A 21,841-nucleotide genomic window follows, 5' to 3' on the forward strand; every position below is an offset into this window, starting at 1 on the left:
GAATATGTAGTTTACTGTTTCTTTTTAAGATTATCTGTCAAACAAAGGAAGTAAAAGAAGTTTGTTCCAGAAACTGAAGAGTTGGGTTTCTTGCTGCTGCAAGTCTCTAACCCAATCACTTTCACAGGCATAAAATTGAGTTTGTAGATAGCAATATTGATATCAGCATGGCTACTTTTTGTTTAAAATAAATTATTTCTCTGAATAAATGAGGGACTACTGTAGCTTCAAAGAGCTGTAGTATCCCCTCCTTTTTTTTTCGGAAGCAGGCAATGTGAAGAATACAACAATTTCTTTTTTTTTCATTTAATTGCCTGTCATAAGTTTATGATAAGAATTAACAAAGTTGAATTAAATAGTGAGTATCTTTAAACAGCCTGTGTGTACATGTCCTGTACATATTGTTACACAATTTAACAGTTTCAACTAATAATTTTAGCACTAGTGTCCTGGTATCTGTCCTAATTCCCTGTTAATCCCAACCTAAATTTAGTGGGGCTAACCAACTGAACAAGATGAATGCAGGTGTTACCCTGAGATGTGTGATATGGCATGCTACCCCAAGAATAAAGAGGTCTACCTACACTACATTCTGAAATTCAAACACATTTGGCAAAACACTGAACTATACAGGTAGGATTTTCCATGCCTCTGGGAGAATCTACTGAATTGGTCATTCTCAAAACAACACAAAACTCCTTCTGTGCTGTCATGCCATACTCAAGAAGAATATGTGTAAGACTGGATAGCGAATCATAAAAGCTATTGTTAATTGGAGGATTAATAAAGTTGCCTGCCTATTGCCACACCAAACATCAAATCTTATCACCATAAGATTTCCTACTCAGTAATGTCTACACACACTTCGGCACCTGGGGCATCCTTGGACAACTCTATTTGGAAATGCTTATAGAAATTAAAATTATATTTCTTGATGCATTTGAGAACACTTTCTATTTTTCTTGCTTGCCTAAATATATATACCAAGGTGACACCCCATTGCATTAACACAGGAGTGAGTGCTATCACTCAGACTCATCCTGAAGACTTTGTTCCATCTGACATGGTAAACACATCTTTCAATAAAGTTGCAGAAGAACCTTTACATGTTCTTTTAGTATTTCTCTATCCATATCTACTCCCAGTGTAATGGCTATAAGAATACTTATTATTCTATCAGAGACGTGATTCATCCAAGATAGACTCCAATTTAAAATTCAATAAATTTGGCTATCAGGCTTATACTTTTTTGCTTCTTAAAGAAGAAGAAGAAAAAAAAAATCACTTTTCATAGTGCAGCTCTGATGGCCAGAAGCTGGAAATTTTACGCTTGCTAGACTCAAGCTTGCCTGAAAATATGTGCTTGTCAAGACCATGAATTATCTGTGGCTCCCAGCTTTTCAGACTCAGCCTCTTTCAGCACTGTTCCGTTCCACTGAAATAAAAATGAAAAAGGGTAATCCAATCGGAAAAGCATTGGCTTATAAGCCTGTAACATAGCATTTTGAAATTGAAGGAATAAGTTGGCAGGAACAGGACATAATTTGACACTTTGAAAATAATATCCCAAATATCAGTCATGACTGACTTAAAGGAACATTGTAGTAGAACTGTGCATAGTATTATCTACCTAACAGCAGATTACTGGCAAAAAATGATGAAACAGCCAACATGCATCTGGCCCTTTTTAGATCTCAAACCAGTAAAGGTTGAACTGCTAACATCTGGACAAACCAGAAATGTTTCTGTGGTCCTCACCTGTCTTCTTTTTGCTTGCTACCCAATATAATTGCTGCTTTCATACTACTATTTGTGACATGATATATATCTACATCATGTACAGAAGCAGGTTTCAAACTCTGCTTCTTTGGCAAAAACAGAAAAATTGCATATTAACCTCTGTCTCCTGCCTGCACATCCAGGTAATGTCAAACAGCTATTTCTGTAGACCCTGAAATTGAAGTAATCAACAAAAACAAATATCTCTTCTAATCCTTTAATGATAAAAAGAAAATCATTGTTCTCTATGTCTTCCATTCTATCTTATAACCTCAGATCTATAGTTTTCTCTTTAGCATTTGTCAACATTTTAAGGGCTGGTTAGGCCTGGTTCTATGACTAATGGAGCAGGTGGATGCACAGACCGATGTACCAGGAAAAGGGAAAGGGGAAAGGGGGAAAAGGGTAGGGAGATGGGCCTAAAAACAAAACAGCAGCGATGACCTGACACAAAAAGCTAATTTACTAAAAAATATATCAAAATGCAAGATAGCACAATATTGTAAAACAATATTGAAGATAATAAAACAAATAAAATGTGAGAGAGTATCCAAAAACTTACTCTAGTGCTGAAAGTGAGATGTCTAACTGGGACGAGCAGAAAGGCAAAAGAGAGCACATCTCGTGATCTGCAAACAGTTTTAACTTTCCCTGTGAGCAGAAAATAGAAACAGAACAACACAAAATCCTCTGGGTTGCGTAGTTCTTCTTCTCTTCTGAGATCCAGGTACCTGGAAATATCAGCAGTCCATGGAACTGGAGCATTAGCTCTTTAACTCCCAGTACACTAGAAGATGTTATGATATGGAGTACTGATAAAAAAGTCATAAAACCATGACAGCATTAGTGAACTAAAATCAGTTAATATAGCTGAGCTACCTCTGAGTCACGTCTGCCAAACTTTCTGAATTCTGTTCAGCAAGTCCTCAATGTAGTAAGCACATTTTTCAAAAGCATTACAGATCTAAGAGAGGAAAGGAGATGAAATTCCAGTAATGACAAAATTCATTTAAAATAAACTTCTTTTGCTCCTTCAGTCTATTGATATCTTTCCTAACTTGGATTTGAAATGCTTATTCTCAAAATTTCCTTTGACCCAAGAGCCAAAAGGAAATGCCTGGAACTTCAAACTGCACATCAGCATAGCCCCCAGTATGGAGCAACAGGAGTGTTACTGTTGGATTGCAGCTGCTGTTACCCACAAGATAGCAAGAAATTGAGAATGCAGAGCACTCAACCCTAGTCTCAGGACAGTGGTAGAGAACTCCACTCACACCCAGAGCTGAGGTAGCATCATGCTCTTTCTAAGATGACCAGCAGGTGAAATCCTGCATCTGAGGAGAAAGCCCCATGACTACCTGCAGCATCTATAAAGAGTTAACTATCTCTTTCAGCATGTCATCTGATCCATTTCCAAGCTTCCTAGAAGTGTCCAAATTCTACCCCATGATATGTTCTGTCAGCAGAGTACCTTTGCCATGTGGTGGCCTTCCATTTAGTTACATATCTTGTGCTAGTACATTTCATCATGTTTATGTGCATTCCTACCAAACCTACATCTGGGCTGAATTTTGGCTTATAAAACTTAACTGTTGACTTCCTTATTAGTGACCAAAAAAAAAAAAGGGGGGGGGGGGGGGGAGGGGATGGAGGGAGGGGTACTCAAATTTTTTCAGAGAGGTAGAACTGAGATATTACAGAGTTAGAACAGTTAAAACACTATGTCTTTATCTGGGTCCAAACTCTGCGATTAATTATGAAGAAAGGTGTGAATTATACACATAATAAAGCTTTCAGGAAAAGGAAAAAAGACAATCTCACATGTTTTCCATAAAATATGGCTGTAAAACTAGCTAGGTGAATAAGAAAAGAAAAAAAAAAAAGCTCAGATCTTTTTTTATATCATATGCAGAAAAGTCAAAACAAATAAAAATGCACCTTTTTTCCCTCTTTAACTGGTCAACCTATAAGCTACAATATTACTTTTAATTCTCCTCTGTTTCAGCAGCAGACCTATTTTTATGTAGCACTTCTGTTGGCAATTTTCCTCCAAGTGCTTTGAATGTGTTCATAATAAGAGTGTTAGATTAGTGATTGCTGCACTAATGTGATGTAAGGAATAAAAAGAATGATTCATTTCTTATTCTAAAGCTTTAAATACAAATTAACACACAAAAAATCCCCACTAATCTTCTTTTGGGGAGATTTAGATGTTACAGTATTACACAGCCTACTTAAAAGCAATAAAAGAAATAACCTTAGAAAATTAAGCAAAATGAATTTTCAATTAGTTTCAGAAACCTTGACAAATGCATTTTGAAATGAAAGAGTAAAACGCAACTTTGTTCAGTATAAATTGAAATTTTCTTTTGTGCTTAATATAGTTCACTTATAATTAGCTGAAGATTTTGTTCTGGTTTGAAACAAAGTTCCATCTTGAGATTACTATGTACTGTGTACACAGAACTTTTATCAAGAAAGGCTGTTGCTGCAGGGTTTGCTTTGACAGCCTTTATCATAGCTTTACAGAAATGAAAAGTGAAAGAACACAGCTGGTTTTAACAATGGGGCATGTTCAACATTAGACCAAAACACATTAGATATTGCAAAATATTGCACGTTATATTTATAGCTCCACGCAAGTTTTTGAAATTCATGCTGATGCTGCTCTATTCCAGCTTCTTAGAACAATCAGTTCCCTAATGATGGAATTAGATCTCACTTTCAGAAACTGCTTTTTAAACCAGTGGCAGCAGGGTTGAATTCAGAGCACTGATAGCAAAAAAATGAGTTTAAGCATGTTCTAAGAACATGAGGTGGTGTAATTTGAATGTCTCTCTCAGACTCTGAAGCTGTATTTGCAGTGCTTTGTTTGTCATTATGCCTTACACTTTTTGACAATGCCATTCTGAGGACTTCCTGGAATTCAGCAGTGAGGTTATTTGAATGATGCTAATAGCATAAAAATTTAGGGTGTGATTCCCTGAATATATTTAAACAGCGGATCCAGTATTTAAGCTGATAAGCTCCAGAAGTCCCAATCATTGTTCCACCCTCCTCAAATAATCTAAATTCCATAAATTCTTCTGAGCTTTCATGAAGTCACTTAAATCTTGATGCCATCAATCAATGTAACACCTATACAATTACAAACACATAAATCAACCTGGCATTTTTGTTTTGCTTTGTGATATAAGGCTTTTTTAGCTACTCAGAGCACTCCACATAAGAGACAGCAGGAAGGGGTGTTCCTTTTTCTAGCAGGCTATTAGTTACAGCCTTCATCAAATGTGTGGGAAATTGAGAATCTAATTTCATGTCTCCCTGTTTAGAAGGCAATTTCAAAACAAATACTTTCTACAGAGCCAACCTTAATAATTAAAAAAAAAAAAAAGGTGAGAAAGAGAGAATGGCTCATGGAAGAAGAAAGTGCAATGCAACAGTGCATGAACCAGTTTAAGCAAAACAAGCAAATAAATGAAGATAGAGAAAGACTCAAATTTAAAAGATTCTGGTCTGCATTTTATAAACTCCTGTGATTTATACTTGTAAGATTGTAAGGCAGAATTAAAAATGAAATGCACTCTTGCAAGTGAGATGGGTCATTCCCAGTTAAGTCTGCATTTGTCTCCTTTGTTCATGGACAGTGGAAATGATGGAAAGATCTAGAAGATCTACAATTATCCTTAGGGTATAATACCATTTTCTATGTATCCTCCATCCTTCCACCTCTTTTCCAAAATGTTATCAAAGCTATTAATTAGTGTTTGAGGACTATCTTAGACCTATGACAAGGGAGAAAGGAATTGCCACTATGTTATTTGTCGATCTGATTGCATTCTCGAATGTTGGCATACCTCAACAAGATAATGATAGTCGGGCTCCTTGAGGAAATTAGAACCTATCGGAAAAAGGTTCTGAGATGTTCATTTTTTTTACATATGACATAATGCAAGAGAAAGTTGCTACAATGGACTACTGAATCTGTAGACATGTAGTATTCAGTACCAGAAAATGGCAGATCAGGTGTAAGGGAAGAATCTCAGCAGCATTTTATTTCCTACGTTCTAGACATCATAGCTCTATAAAACAATTTGTAAAGAGCTTCTCAAAAATGTGGCTCATTTTGACTGTATCTGCTGGTATTGATTCTCCATCATCCCTAGTGGCAAGACCAAAGTGTGGCTTGCTGCCCCCAGAGCAAGATGAATTCTCCCTCATGCCCTCCCCGCCCATTCTATCTTGCAACCATGCCTCTTCCTGGCAGAGAGACTGCTAGCCGATCTAGCCTGAAAATATACCAAATTATTAAACAATGTGGATGATCACATGACAGTGCCAGAATTCAAGCCCTGAAACCACTAATACAGATTTAGCCATTTCTCACATAACAGATTGTAGATTAGGTTGTTCCTGATATCTTGTGTAAGTGAAAGCATATAGATAACTGGAGTAAAAGACTTTCCTTTTTCTTTTATTAGGAGAAAAATGATATCTGCTGCTGTGAATCAAAATTGTTCAACGGTCTCATTGCATGTGATCAAAACATTCAGTGAAAATAGTTTTGAGTGAAAAAAAATGAGTTTTTCAGTATTTGTGCTTATATTTGTAGTTGGGCTTTGAATCTATTATTGTGAGCTTGATAGTAAATAACAGCTGAGACAGAAATAACAAGATTAATATTTATGAATACTATTGAATATTTTTGCCTACCCAGTAATGTACTGAATGTGATTTTAATATCAGAAGGCAATCCCATATCATTAAGAATAAAATGATGAATATTTTCCATATACAAAGAATACACTCTGTTGCTGAGATGTAGAATAATATATTCATATGCTCTAGTTTGATTCCATTGACTGTAGCAACTCAGATGACCAGACAGACAAGTAATTTACAGCAAAGCTTTGGTTTGTTTACAAGTACAGGTTTCAAAACTCTGCTGAAACAACTGATTTGACAGAGGATTTTTAATACTGAATTATCATATAAATATTTTAACTTCTTTAACACTGACACCAGTACTTTTACTCAAGAAGTAGAAAAGCTGTGCAGTTATTTGGTAGACTGTGAAAACATAAGTATATTTAAGACACTTTGGGTGTCAAATCAGATGTTCCCACTCTTAAGATGCTGGAGGTATATCTTTGGTTACATTGAATCATTAAGCATGATTCCATGCTGGTGGTCTTACTGCAGTAATAGTGACATGAGGGCTGGAAAAGAAGTGTGAATCTTTTGTTTCAACATATTCCATCACCACAATTACTAAATCCATTTTTAAAATTCAGAATAAGATTAAGATTTCTGTGCTTGCTTGACTCTGCAGTTAATTATTAACATATTAAATATGAAAAAACTTAAAAGCTGGAAACTCAGTGCAATTAAGCTCCTTGAGCCATATCTAAAATCTGTCCCCTTTTGCAATCACCCCTTTTCAGAACCCATTTTGGGTGATGTATACCTTTCATGAATTATTTGGTAAAAAAAAAGTAATTTGTTTATTCCATGCACTATGTAGAGTTTGCCTACTTTGTAGTATTTTTACAGAATAACGTCAAGCTTTGTGAATGAGATGCATGCTTAACTGCATTAGTTCATCATGTATTAATAAAGTTCAGATGGAGAAAATGTGTTTTCAATTCCATTAGATTTCAGTTTTTGAAGACCATTTTGTCTTGGTAGAGACGTTATACTGGTCGAATGATGTTATTCAATTTATTTGGATCACATTTGTGGAGGCAAAATTGGAGCCCTGCACCACTTTAGGATTGACCTGACAGTAACAGCATTGTTCTGGATTGATCTTAAAAGGATCATCTGAGGGAACTGGGATTCTGGAGAAGGGGAGGCTCAGGGGAGACCTTATCACTCTCTACAACTACCTGAAAGGAGGCTGTAGCAAGGTGGCTGTCAGCCTCTTCTTCCTGGTAACTAGTGATAGGACGAGAGGTAATATTCTTAAGTAGTGCCAGAGAAGGGTCAGATTGAGTTTTGGGAATAAATCTTCTCAGAAGTAGTGGTAATGCACTGGGACAGGCTATCAGGGGAAGTGAGGTAGTCACTGTCCCTGGAGGTCTTCAAGGAAAGTATAGATGTGGCAGCAAGGGTCATGGTTATTTGGCATGACTGTGGTGGGTTGATGGTTGCACTAGGTGATCTGTGAGGTCTTTTCCAACCTTAATGATTTTATGATTCTATGAAAAAGAAGAAAAAGGTGGAAATAATCACTATGAAGAAGAAGCAAAAGGTGGAAATAATCACTCAAATGTCAGGAATCTACTTAGAAGAGTACAGGAAATAGAGATGCAATGCAGTGTGATATGGGCAGACATGAATTTGCTGAAGACTTATCAGGTATTTTTTAAAACATCTCAACTGGATTGAGATTTTGCCCAAAGACCTCTTTCCCTATTGTAGAAGTTAAAAGTACGTGTCTGAAGTGTGCCTGGATAGTGACATTCTATCCTAAATGAGGAAAAAACTTTGAAGTGTGAGTGTGCTAGAATAGGACAGAGCACTAAAAGCAATTAAAAAGATTGACATGCAGAGAAATTGCAAAAACCTTTATCTCACACCAGAAAATGCTTCTATGAGTTTCATATCACAGAAAACACAGGAGTCTTGTTGTTTCAGATCAGCCTAGCTGTCATATATATGATAATGCTATCTTTTAATGATACAAGGGCAGACGAGGTTTGAAGTCCAGGCCATCAGTTTTGAGTCTATACAAAATATTTGAAATGCTACTGTTGTACATATTCTGCCAAGATGGCATTAATCTTTATGAGAAGTGTTTCACTGAATAATTCATATGGTAATAAATATGTGAAATATCTATTTATTGCAAATATAAACTCAAAGGCTTCAAGATAATACTATCTCAATCTTTTTTTTTTCTTTTTTTTTTTTTTTTCCAAATCAAAGCTACAAAAGGATCTGTAGAAATTTAAGTAGGTATGAACTCTGAATAATTTTATTTCAAAAGAAATTGCTATACAATGCTTGAAGTCTTTGGAATATTAAGTATTTATGAGAATAGAAATCAATATGTTCATTGATGGCTACAAATAGTTACAGGTATGTAGTATTTACTATGAAATGATTCAGTTATATAAACAGCTGAATTATCATTTAGTTAACTGAATATTCAAGTGTGTAAACAAAGTAAGGAATGCATTATATATGCATAATACAATAAGCCTACGAAATTCTGGCTTATATTCTGTCTTAGCCAAATTTAAACAACCAAAAAGCCACAAGAATAACCAGATGAGTGAATAGCTAGTGGACCTTGTAAGTCAATCCCAGCTCATTTAGGTGAATGAAATGCCTAAGATATGCCCTGCTGGCCATCCAGGAATTGGTCGTCCTGAACAGTATTCTCTCTCCAAGGAAAGGAATAGGAGACAATGTTTACTAAAAGCATATAAATCTGTCCAATTCACACATCCCACTCTCTTCTAGCTCTCCAGCATCTGCACACACTTTCTACTACTGAGAAACAGTAATTACCAGAAAAACAGTAAATGTATGTGTAGACATGATGTAGGAAATTTTAACTCACTATAATTTAAAACACAAATGATTGGGTATTTGCATAGAATATTTCATCCCACTACTTGAAATGAATTATTTTGTATCTGTAAGATGTTCCACTGCCATTAATTTTCGTGGAAAGCATAAAGAAAAAAAGGAGACTTTTAAGTTTTAAGTTTATGTTTATTACACTTGTTCTAGATTACAGTCTTACCATCTTGCATTTTCTATTCCTGTAGTTATTTTTTTAATTCATATGATGATTTTTATAGAAACAAAACTTCATTAATGTCTATGTTACATTAGTCAATTACTGATTAAAGAATGCGTTTGATAGCACTTATCTAGTATTATCTTGTGCTTAATTCTTTGAAGGTTCTGCCTAATGTGGTGAATGCTGTAAGACTGCATAGTAAGAGCGTACTACTTCACGTCTCCCTCTAGTGTCTTTTTCCATTTGCATTCTAGTTTATTGATGAAAATAGTAACTGATTTCAAGTTGTAAAATGCATTATCTTGTTTATTAGTCATAACAAATATTTTTTTACAAACTGTAATATTTTGAAAGCTTCTGATTGGTGGCTTGGAAGGCTGACTTTTTTCCACCATCAAATAATAGAAGGTGGGGGAAGAAAGGAATATTGAAATTCTCCTTTGATTCTTGGGAAGTCTGTTGCTTACAAGACCACTAAATATTGCTTAAAGACATAAAAAAATAAATAAATAAATAAAAAGAAAAGAAAAAGAAAAAGAAATGGAGCATAATAGCCTTCCTTAACTAGCACAGATCATTTGCACCTAAAACTTCAGGGCCTGTGGAGAAGACAGGGAAGGGAAGGGAAGGGAAGGGAAGGGAAGGGAAGGGAAGGGAAGGGAAGGGAAGGGAAGGGAAGGGAAGGGAAGGGAAGGGAAGGGAAGGGAAGGGAAGGGAAGGGAAGGGAAGGGAAGGGAAGGGAAGGGAAGGGAAGGGAAGGGAAGGGAAGGGAAGGGAAGGGAAGGGAAGGGAAGGGAAGGGAAGGGAAGGGAAGGGAAGGGAAGGGAAGGGAAGGGAAGGGAAGGGAAGGGAAGGGAAGGGAAGAAATGTGCTGGCTATTTCAGTCCCACCAATTCTAATGAAAATTATCCATATATCCAAAATATCATAGTTCATTAATGATAAATTAGTGCGCGTGCAGAATTACTAATATTTTTCCAGTAACTATCAGCAAAACTTCTGTACAAACAAGAACACATCTGTTATTAGCTGTGCTTTGTAGCACTAAAATGTGTTATATTAAAGAATTAATCTTCATCATACATTCTGTTTGCCTTTCTACGGCAGACTCTCAGACTGATTCAGATTTAATCCAACATATAATTGTATTGCAAAAACAACTAAGGCTGAGTTCCTACATATGTCTCCAGAACAAGAACGAGAACAGCCACTGTATAGAAAGGCTGGAATTACTATTATTCTGTAGGCAGGAATTCAATGGGCCATTTTTATTAGGTAGTAATAAGCCAGTAACAGAGGTTGCAGAGAAACTTGTAGTCTTCTTAAGATCTCAAACTTTTTTTTTAAGGCAGTGGAGAAAACTACTTAATCAGGTATCAAATTGTTTTGAACCTAACATGATGAATATTTACAATATTCCTAATCCTGAAGATATTTATTAAAAAAAGAAAAAGAAAAAAGAAAAAAAAAAAGCAGTAAGCAGAGATGGTGAATACCATGTGTGTGGCTATTTTGAATTAAGAAGATTTGGGTAAATTTTCCCTAGTTCTCACCTCAGTTGTTTTTTTTTTAAATGCAATGATTCATCTTCTAATGTATGTACGATAAAGATAGGGTCAGGAGGGTGAGACTTCAGGAGAGGAAATAATCGTCTGTATAATCCACATTGTTGCATCTGAAATGATGGTTGAGGGCTAGGAACTGAAACAAAATTTTATGAAAGTATCATGTTGAAGTTTTTGCAGGTTTCAAAATATTTAAATATGTAAATTTCAATGAAGAGACTTCCGATTTTTTGATAGCCTAATGATTTTCAGCATCTCATTTTTACTCAAACACTCACAAAAGATGTTCAGATTGCAGTGTGAAATGGTTTCTATGGTTACAGTTGTTTCCTAGCATTTTAGTGACATCTTTTGTGAGCATTGGCTGCTTCACTTATTTGTCACTAATGTATGTGTAGAACTATAGTTAATAGCCTTGGGCGGACAATTTTTTTTCTCTGAATGGTGATATTGTTTTTTAGAAGCATTTTTCAATAAGATGACAATGCACTATAATACTAATGGTATGTATGGTATTTTAAGTTGTCAAGTTTTCAACAAAATGGTAATGAAAATTTTGCATTTCATTTAATAGCTAAATATTCATGATTTTTTCACAACATGATCAACTGAGCAAAAAAAAAAAAAAAGAAATTATATAATGCATAATTTGAACATCATAAATTGAAGTACTTTTCATGAAATCTGTTCAAGACTTTCTAACAAGTAGCTCTTCATATATTTAAATGAGCAGCAATAAATATATGTAAAACTGAAAATTTAAATTAATTTAAAATATTTTAATACATCTTGTTTATATTGAAGTATGGATGAAACACACATTATGATCAATATCCTACATGCGCAGAAAAATTGTTATGACCAAAGACCAGGCAGTTATGTCTTGTAAATGAGAGCAAAGAATTACATTTTAGATTCATAGAGTATTCTAAGGGAATGTTTAGTAAAAAAAAGGTTTGGATTTATATGAATTTATTTAATCACAGTATTAAAGCGTGAATGATGATCAGCTAAAAAGAAGTGGGTGTAGCATTATAATTTATAATTTAAATATAATAATAAATAAATTATAATTTATATCACAACATGTTATCAAATCATGTTATCAATCTGTTATCGATTTTGCTATTGTCTTTAACAGAAGAGAATTAGTTCATCAGGTGAAGCTAATTTCGTATATATTGCCAGTGCCAGTCACCATTTGTGCAGTGATTTATGACGTGATTTCCTCATTGAGTCTGTATTTAAAAGGCTGAAATGTAACCACTGTGTGCTGAGCGCTTTTTGTCAGTCAAGTCGTTGCTTTAAACTTCAATTTTTCCTATGCAAGTATAAAAAACACATTTTTTTGTACAGTAGAGGAACGCTAGGCTAAGGGTTGTTTCTGCTTGGAATATTATGGAGCTATCTCTGGCTTGAATTTCAAATCTTGTACTGTCAACTCCTTCATTGTCATGTAACTGAAAGATATATTAGATTGGTTAGTGTTACTTCAAGTTACTCACTCTATTTACCTCCTCCTGCAAAGTTAATAAGAGTTTATATGCAGCAGCACACTTCTCAAAAGGCAGGCGTAGAATATAGACATGATCCAGAGCAACAGAAATTATATAGTTGGTTTGCTCCTCCACTAAACATCCTGTCAGTTGGGCTGGGTTAAAAAGTAGATGCAGAGGATAGGTAGGTCAACCATCTATGCATGTAGGTGATAAATTGTATTCCTTGCTAAAGAAAGCATTAATGTCATAAAGATGAGCATCATTGTACAGAGCATCCGTTCTTACATTCAAAAACAGTCAAGAGAGCTAAATGGCCACAAAAGCCTCTGGTTACATGATGATTGCTTCTGACAAAACTTCTTGGTCTCTGCTACCTCCAAACCTTGATTATACGCAGTCAAAAAGAAACCTTTCCACAGATACAGCCTCTCTCCTCAATGGAAAAAAAAAAAAAAAAAAAAAAAAAAAAAAAAAGTGAAACAAAAGGAAAAACAAAAAATCATCTGTTTTAGATTATTTCTTCCATCCTGACCTTTGGCAAATTGTTAAATTTTTCATCTTACTGGGTTTTTTTTGGACATTTGTTTAGTCAATTTTTCTCTTTGTAGGGAACTGTTATTTATTAAGATAGCTAATTGACTGAGACTTCAATCTAAGTGGTAGAATTATACAAAGTCTCTTCCTAATTTGCTTCTAATAACAACTCTTTCAGGTTTAGCAGCAAACAATTAGATTGCATTCCTATCAATTATGACTGCTTGAGTGACTCAGAAATTCCAAACAGAGGAATCAAATGTAGTATTAACAGCTAGGATTGGCTATATGTCTTCTTCCTTATGATTTATGCATCGATTATACCAGCTTAAGTCACAGGAGTGGCTATGCCAACTAAAAGCTAATGTATTTTGTAATGCATAAAAAGCTATGTGTCTTTATGTAGCCTTCATCTACTACCTGTTCTTTCTTTCTCTATAATCTCCAAACAAAATGATAATGCCTGCAAGAGAATAAATCTCACTTCCTACAGGCTGTAAAAAGCCAGATCTTTATCAACTACACAAGGTTGTGTGTATGCATGTTATTCTCCTTTTTTCTGCACATAAAAGAAAGTGTCTAAACACCAGAGAACAAATGTGCAAAACAAACAGTACTTCACAGGACTGTAAACTGTGTGATTTTGGATTTAGTGTCCATTCGTAATAGAGCACAAAGTGATTCTTTTCTGAACATCTCAAAGCACAGCCTGACCCTAAAGTAATGCATGCTATATTCTATAGATATATTGCCTACTACATGATACATAACTCCTTCTAAGATGCTTTTCTTCCAGGTGCCTTTCTGGGGAAAACAGTGGAAGTTTCTGTAGTAATTGAAGAAGCCGTCCTGCTGGATTTTCTACTTTAAGCTGTTCTTTGGAGAAAGAGAAAACTTTCTTGAGAACTTTTATTAAAGTTTTTAAAGACAAATGAGATTTTTGGTTTTGGGAAGATCTACCAGCTGTTCCAATTCATCATACTTATTGGGAGTACAAGTGGAACCACCTAAAAACCAACAATTCTCCCAATTGCTAAAGTTGCATTTCTGATCATTCTGATAAAAAAAATAAACAAGGTTTCTTTGTTCTCCATTTCCTAGAGATTGAGCTTTATGATGTATGTTTCTCTCTCCTTTATCACAGGCTCTTCATGGAATAATTTTCTTTCTCACCCCAAGAGTGCAACTATATTTTCATTCTTTTACTGCTAATAACAAGTTATGTTATGAAGAGTTTAAGTATTCAAAGAGGAAAATTAGGTGTTCTGTCTCTGTAGATTTATTTAAGGTACAACCATAACAGAGGCTATCAAGCAAGAGCAAGGGCTGCTGTACTTGAGGCATGTGCCTCACCACCATGCATCAAGTCCCATAAGACTTTGGCAGGACAGAAACAAACAGGGTAAACTGACATAGCACATTGATACCTGAGCAGGCCCTGGCCTAGGCCTGAGTTTAAATGGAGTGTATGGGCAGAGGCCAGGTTCCAAGGTGGAGCTAGTCAGGGCCGTTAAGACCCTCAGTGTTACTTTTTTTCTGCACTGGGGGAACATTCAGAAGCAGTCATGTCATGCGCTGGTCCTTACGGACATTGAGAATGAAGAGAACTGTCTTCAGGTTAGTGTGGAAATAATCCTCAAATTATACATTACCTCAGGGAAAAGGAAACGTGATGTACACAGTATATCACTGAATGCTTCAATGTCCTGTGTGCATGAAACCCTCTGTGTTCTGTCACAGCAGCTCCTGTACCCTCAATAATAGTATCAGCAGCAATACCAGTCGCAGCAGTGATATGCATGAACTCTGTTACACAAAATATAAAGTAAAGAATGTATTTAAAATGTCTTTCAAAATACTTTATTTTCATACTCTTGTTATGGTAACTGCACTTTTGTCATATTTTTGTCACCCTTTACAAATCTGTTTTTTTTTTTTTATATGTACTGGTGTTTTTAAGAACGATAGCTCACTGAAGCAGTGCCCTTTCCTATTTAACAATAGTATTTTGGTTTTTTTTAATGTTTAATGACAGTAATTACTATACTACCAAAGCTACTGGTAGACTGCTGGTAGAATTTTTTAAGATGTAAATGATACCTGAGAGAATAGTTCATGCTTAAAAAAGATCGGAGATTAGTCAAAAAAACCATGGAATAAACTATGAAAAATCCTGAAATCTTTCTAGAAAATTTCTTTTCTCAGATGTGCTGCAAGTTTTGTTTCTGCCAAGAATTATTTTTACAAGGCTGCTCTTTACTAATGGAGAGGCCCTCCGTGACGCTGTGCCTGCTACTGACTGCTCAGGGTTTTGTTTTTCCTATTCACTATTCACACTAGATTTTGAGTTGTTTTGTGCCCATAAAACTGAAGACTAACAGTCTCTGGAGCCAAGCATAATCTCTTTGTTGGGTAGAAATAAAGCCTACAGGAGAGGATGGATGTGCTCAGCGTCCCAGCAAGTGGCTTGAGATGAAGTGATATTGGCAGGATTCAGACTGAAATTATTACAAAACATGAATGCCACATGTGCAACTGCTGCCTGGCTGTTTCCATCCTTCTCTCCTTTTGTTAAAAAGTGCTATCTTAAAAAAAAAAAAAAAAAAAAATTGTAATAACCTTGATCTTGTGCCATTGCTATCTGGAAATTGCAGGGTCTTACAAATCCCAGAATGAACGACCAAGGGGGAAAATGATTGTTCTGCCAAACGTGAAGCTTTTATAATAACAGTATTATGTACTACTTCCACAGAACAAGGCTTCCATTTAGCGTAGCTTGTAAACTATCCTTACCAAGAAGTTTGATGACATGCTGTCTCCTTCCCAAAACAATCTGAGAAAACTTCATTAACAATGATAATTATTCAGGTCTGGCAGTTATTAATAGCTGATTGGCAAATTTTTAGTTTTATTCATTTCAGTTTAGTTGCACTGATATGAAGACACATGGGATTTCCTCTAGGTTAGATAATCACTAAATTTTGTGATATTAAACTGAAGAAAAGCACTATTTCAAGCCAGTTGCAGGCAGGATCCCCCAGTCCTGCAGATACATCTCAGTGCTAGTTATGCTACACCTGTTTGTCAGTCTTGGGTTTGTCAACAAGATGTCATGCCAGTTGAGTAATGATTTTGTGATAAGAACAGCTGGAAATTAGAATGAGATCATTTTCACCTTAAAAAGAGTTTGGATTTAGTTTCAAAAGCAAAAAGCTGGTACTTATATCATTGTCTCTTGTCCTCCTTCTGTGTAATAAAGTTGGAGTCTTCTACCATAACCTTCATTATTCATGTGTCCCTAGCAATAAGCACATTAATCTCAGTCATGGAAACTAAATTAAATTCTTTTATTAGCCAAAAATATTTTGGTAACAGAACAAAAGACGAAAATATCTTGATAGACATTCTGTGGTCTGGAATTAGAAACAAGGGCATTACTGAAGCCTAATTGTATTCCCTGGTCCAATTAATTGCAATACTTACTGAACTGGCATCGTTACTGAAGCTCTATTGGATTCTTTAACTCTGATTTCTCTTTAGAAGAAAGAACTACCATTATTTTTTTTAGAAAGTTACTCATTTTGGAATTACTGCCTACTGCATCCTTCCAAAGTCTCATTTATCACTATCCTCTTAGGCATGACCTTCTGGAAAACTAACTGTTCACTGTAAGTCTGGTTCCTTTTCTAGAAAATGTCATTCCTTAGCATTGCTCCAGAAAGCCACACATTCAGAAACTGGCCTCACAGTCCAACCTGCTTTAAGTCCTATTGTAGTAATATCCTTCAACATATCCTGACAAACATAACAACTTAAGCTTTTCTCTAATTCTGTTAGATTTCTGTTTCAGTTTGTCCTCCACTTTGAATTCTTAATCGTGCACTGTCTTTTCTCTCTGAAGGTACCTTCTCTCTAAGATGCCTTTTTTGAACTGTGGCTTCATAATAGGTACAATTGGAATCATTTGGTGGCCCTTTAATACTATGCTATTTGGTGGTCCTTTAATACTATTGTCCATGTCTTGGCATATATAAAATATATGCAGTCTCAAGCTTTAGTATACTCTGATACCACTATCATTAGTTAACAGAATCTGAATCTGTATTTCTGTAATTTTCTACCTTCATATTTTGGCTTTAACAGTGCAAAAGTAAATTGCCTTGATTCTCACTTATCGCTGTTCAGGATGACTTGTACTGTTAATTTTCAAATGCTACAGAATTTCTGACTGAATGCAAAATGCTTCTTCATTACCCTTTTAAATATACATAAACTAGATATATTAGATATATTTTAGTAGTTTTAAAACCCTGTCATTAGAACAATGAGTGTGATCTTGCTGATTTCTGAACACAGTTTTTAGTAAATCAACTAATCTATTTTTTAGACAATATATAAAGAACCAAGTCACACTTTGTCTTTCCTCCTCTAAAATGTACAGGTACTTTAAAAGCATTTATAGAAAATAAAAGTAAAAACACGGTGGAGTTTCCAGTTTGAAAACAGATAAATTCTTATTTGTCTTCACCTTGGACTGTGAACAATTTAGATCAAATTTACAGTGATGTTTTGAATGTATAAATTAGTTCATGTGTTAGACTTTCTCTGCATTAATCTTGTTATAGTTTTTGTTCTTAGTTTTAAATTAAGAATATTTTGGCAGCAAGACCCTACTTTTCTCCTAAACATTAATTTCAAATTTCTTTTTTATAATTTTACTAACTTAGAAATTATTATCTGGTACATATTGTACTCTGTTCCTCTTTTAGACTCTAATAGGAGTTATTTTTGTTTATTTCTAAGTTTTCATAATAGATATAAACTTACTGTTTCATATGATTATACCTGTGGTATAATAGGATAGATTGTGGTATAATAGGATAGATTCTAACACTGCAGTCTATCTAAGAGTAGTTCCCATTTCTTGCTGAATTTTATGTTCATGCCTATCCTTCTCTTCAGTTTTACTCTTCTGATGATACAGAAATGACTTAGAGTCTATCACCAACTTTTTTTTTAAATTGAAACCAAAGACAATTAACCTCATTGACAACAGTGGTACAATTGTGTAATAGTAGTAATTTTAAACTATTCTATATTTTCCATAAAACAATTGGGGAGAGATGCTGCAGTATATCAAAACAGATATTTTAAATGTAGTTCGATATAGCTTTTTCAAAATGTTTGCATTAAACAATTTTCAATTTTTTTTAATAAGTCGTGAAAATAAATTTTTAATGCCTGTTCATTCTTTCAATTTTGATTAATCATCAATATTAGAAGTGGAAAATGTTTTTGCTAAGTGCTAATCAGTCAGTAGAGTTCATGGAATGTTTTTCTTCAAATATTTCCATATAAGACACAATAATAAGTTCATTAGAGCATTGATTTTTTTATTAAAGTATTTTTACAGATGCTTTTCACTTTTTAACTGACCTGTATAGTAATATTTTCTTTCCTCCATAGTGATGACAAACGATCAATGTCATGATAAGTAGAAGATGGATAAATTCATCCATTCCAGGTCAATCAGGAGGAAGAAACAAGGTAAGCCTTGTTACCTCTACTTACTATCTACTATAAAGATGTTTCTTATTCAGAGGTTAACCTGATTTGTCCTGCCTCACAGCCATTCAGTTAGAAATTTCATAACACATAAATTGCAAATGAAATAGTCAACAGACTATCCTTTTTTTCTGAATATTTTGATTCTTTGCTGATTTCTTCTTCCACTGATATTAGCTTTATTTCTGATGAGTCTTTAAATACAAAATGTATCGCAAAAGACTTTAGTGATTTAATTTTACCCATATTTACACAGCATTATTCTCATAGAATTGAAAAGACATGAGGATGTAAGTGTAATGGCTGCTTAAGCAGTTATGTCACTATTCCCTAACTTAACAACAGTAATTCCTTCAAATCCAATCCAAAAGACTTCGTTAAATATTTTGCTTTCATTTTTTCCCTCATCACAATAAAAAAGCTATTTCTTTAAAGCTCTCTATAGAAAATCACAGTTTTGCAAAGTTTGAAATTGATGTGAATGAGAAAGTGGACTGACTCAGAAATGAATCAGGTTTGGGATATGCTTGGGACTTCAGGAAAGTAGCATAGACATTTAGAAATAAAGATCATACTGTTGATCTTCCTGAGATAAAAGTGATTATGTATGTAAGACTAAAGAGATAACTGGAAGTAAAAATATTAATTCATGTTAAGAATTTTTTTATCTCAGTAGTTAATCTCCATTATTTCTTGATTGTTAATATGCATGACTAAAGTCAGACTGATTGTGTAAATTAATGGTACAGGGAAGATTAGTGTAATGTCTTGAGTTGCCATTGACAAAGCAGTCTCCTTGACGCTCATTTAAAAATTATGTGGCTTTGGCACCAGTAGTTGAAAAGGGCTGCAGTCCTTTTCAAAATGCCTGCAAAAGCAGTGTAGTCAATGAGGAAGAAGTACACAAAAATTATACTGTTAAGATCTAGAAATATATATGGGCACTCCGAAGAACTTGAAGTCTTCCTAGTTGCATACTAAGAAAGATGGGAAGTACATGGGCGTTGATTCAGCTTGGAATATCAAATACTGTAGTGCCATAATGACAGACATTTGGACTGTGATGTCTGCTGTCACAGAATCAAAGAACTGCAGGAGTTGGAAGGGACGTCAAGAAATCAATGAGCTCAACCCACGTGCTAACTCAGGTACTCTGCTATAGATCATAAAAGTATGCATCCAGACAGATCTTGAATATCTCCATAGGAGACTCCACAATCTCTCTAGAGAACTTACTCTGTTACCCTTACAATAAAGAAGGTCTTCCGCATGTTTGCATGGAACTTTCTGTGTTCTACTTTCAGGCCATCATTCCTTGCCCTGTTGCTACACATCACCAAGAAGAGCCCGGATTCATCCATTTTCCTCCCATCTCCATTTGGATATTTATAAACATTAATCCGATATCCCCTCGGTCTTCTTTTCCTAAGGCTGAACAGACACATGTTACTCAGTATTCTCTCATATGGGAGATGCTCCAGACCCTTTATCATCTGTGTGACCCTCTGCTGAACTCCTTCTAGGAGATCCCTATCTTTTTTGAACAGGGAAGCCCAGAACTGGAAACAGTATTCTAAATGTGGCCCCACCAGGGCAGAGTAGAGCGGGAGGATCACCTCCCTCGACCTGCTGGCCATACTCTTTTCAATGCACCTCAGGATATCATTGGCTTTCTTGGTCACAAGGGCACACTGCTGGCTCATGGACAATCTATTGTCCACCAAAACACTCAGAGTCTTCTCCACAGAGCTCCTTTCCAATAAGTCAGCCCCTACTTTTCATGCATGCTGTTATTCCTCCCCAGGTGCAAGACTCTACCACTTGCTCTTGTTAAACCTCATCAGGTTCCTCCCTGTGCAACTCTCCAGTTTGTCCAGGTCTTGTTGAATGGTAGCACAGCCATCCAGTGTGTCAGCCATACCTCCAGCTTTCTAACATCAGCATACTTGCTGAAATCAGGGTCCCTAAATATGATTCGGAAGCACATCTTTGTGATAATTTTACTTACCAGTGAGATCTGTAAATTTCTCAAATTAATTTACACTGAAGATGAAAACAAAGTGTGGTTTGTAAGAGGAATGTCCAGTATAAAATGAGAGACACAGTACTTAAGAGCAACAGAGTTTAAGAAAATGAGTTGCATTGTGGTTTCTTAAGATATGAGTTTAGTATAGATACACTTTAATTTCTTTGTTAATTTCCAGAAGCCCTTATTTCTAATGTCTTTGTAAATAATAGCTGTTTGCATGACTGCATATCAAAACTATAGAAATATTTGTCACAGCCTGATTTATATTAGGAAATTTGAGAATATCTCTCAGTGGTTATGGTTAGGCCCAGTTCTAAGACTAATGGGGCAGAGCCTCTCCCAGACCCATGCCCCAGGAAAGGGGAAAGGGATAGAGAAAAGATAGGGAATAGGCCTGAAAACAAAACAGCTGCAACAAGCTAAGGGAGAAAACTAATTTACTAAATATGAGATATGTGAGATAACACAATATCATATAACGCAATTGGAACTGAAAACAGTAAACCAAATAAAATGATAGAAAGGGTGTTCAAAACTGAAGGCCTTACTCTAATTCTCAAGGCAAGACAGCTAGGGAGCATACACCACAGAAAAGAACAGGGAAAAAAAAAAAAAGAAAGAAAAAAAAAAGGAAGATCTCATGAGTCCTGAGCAGTTTTATCTTTCCCTCTAAAAGGAAAATGGAAATGTAACAGTGAAGTCTTCTATGGATATGTAGTTGTTCTATTCTGAGAAAGGTACCCAGGAATATTGGCAATCCATAGAACTGGAGCATTAAGTCTTTAACTCCCAGTGCACTACCTGATATTATTATGTGAAATTATGTGAAATAAAAATATCAGAAATCATAAAACCATGACAATAGCTCACCCAATATCATCAAAATAATCAAAATATGAATCTCTTTTTTAGATACGCTATTTTGCCTCAGCAAACAGTAATTTCATTTTTTTAAAAATCACCTCACAGTCATGTGCGTTGATACTGATACTTTAGCAAAACCAAGAAGCATTCCAGTTATCATGAATGCTAGGGTAGAAAAAAAAAAAAGAAATATATTGGCTGCTGTTACTTGAATACAAATGGCAGTAGTTTAACTTTGTTTCTGAGAAGT

At 35.2% G+C, this 21,841-nt stretch overlaps 1 long non-coding RNA gene across 2 annotated transcripts in view; it reads left to right on the forward strand.

Annotated features, from left to right (window-relative positions):
- Positions 1-21,841, forward strand: part of LOC125695048 (uncharacterized) — a 201,511-nt gene that overhangs the window by 58,012 nt on the left and 121,658 nt on the right. For both annotated transcript variants that reach the window (XR_007377789.1, XR_007377790.1), the window contains exon 2: positions 18,600-18,680. This is a non-coding gene — a long non-coding RNA (uncharacterized LOC125695048). The remainder of the gene's footprint in view (positions 1-18,599; positions 18,681-21,841) is intronic.

The sequence above is a fragment of the Lagopus muta genome, chromosome 6 (genome assembly GCF_023343835.1).
Source record: "Lagopus muta isolate bLagMut1 chromosome 6, bLagMut1 primary, whole genome shotgun sequence".
NCBI lineage: Eukaryota > Metazoa > Chordata > Aves > Galliformes > Phasianidae > Lagopus > Lagopus muta.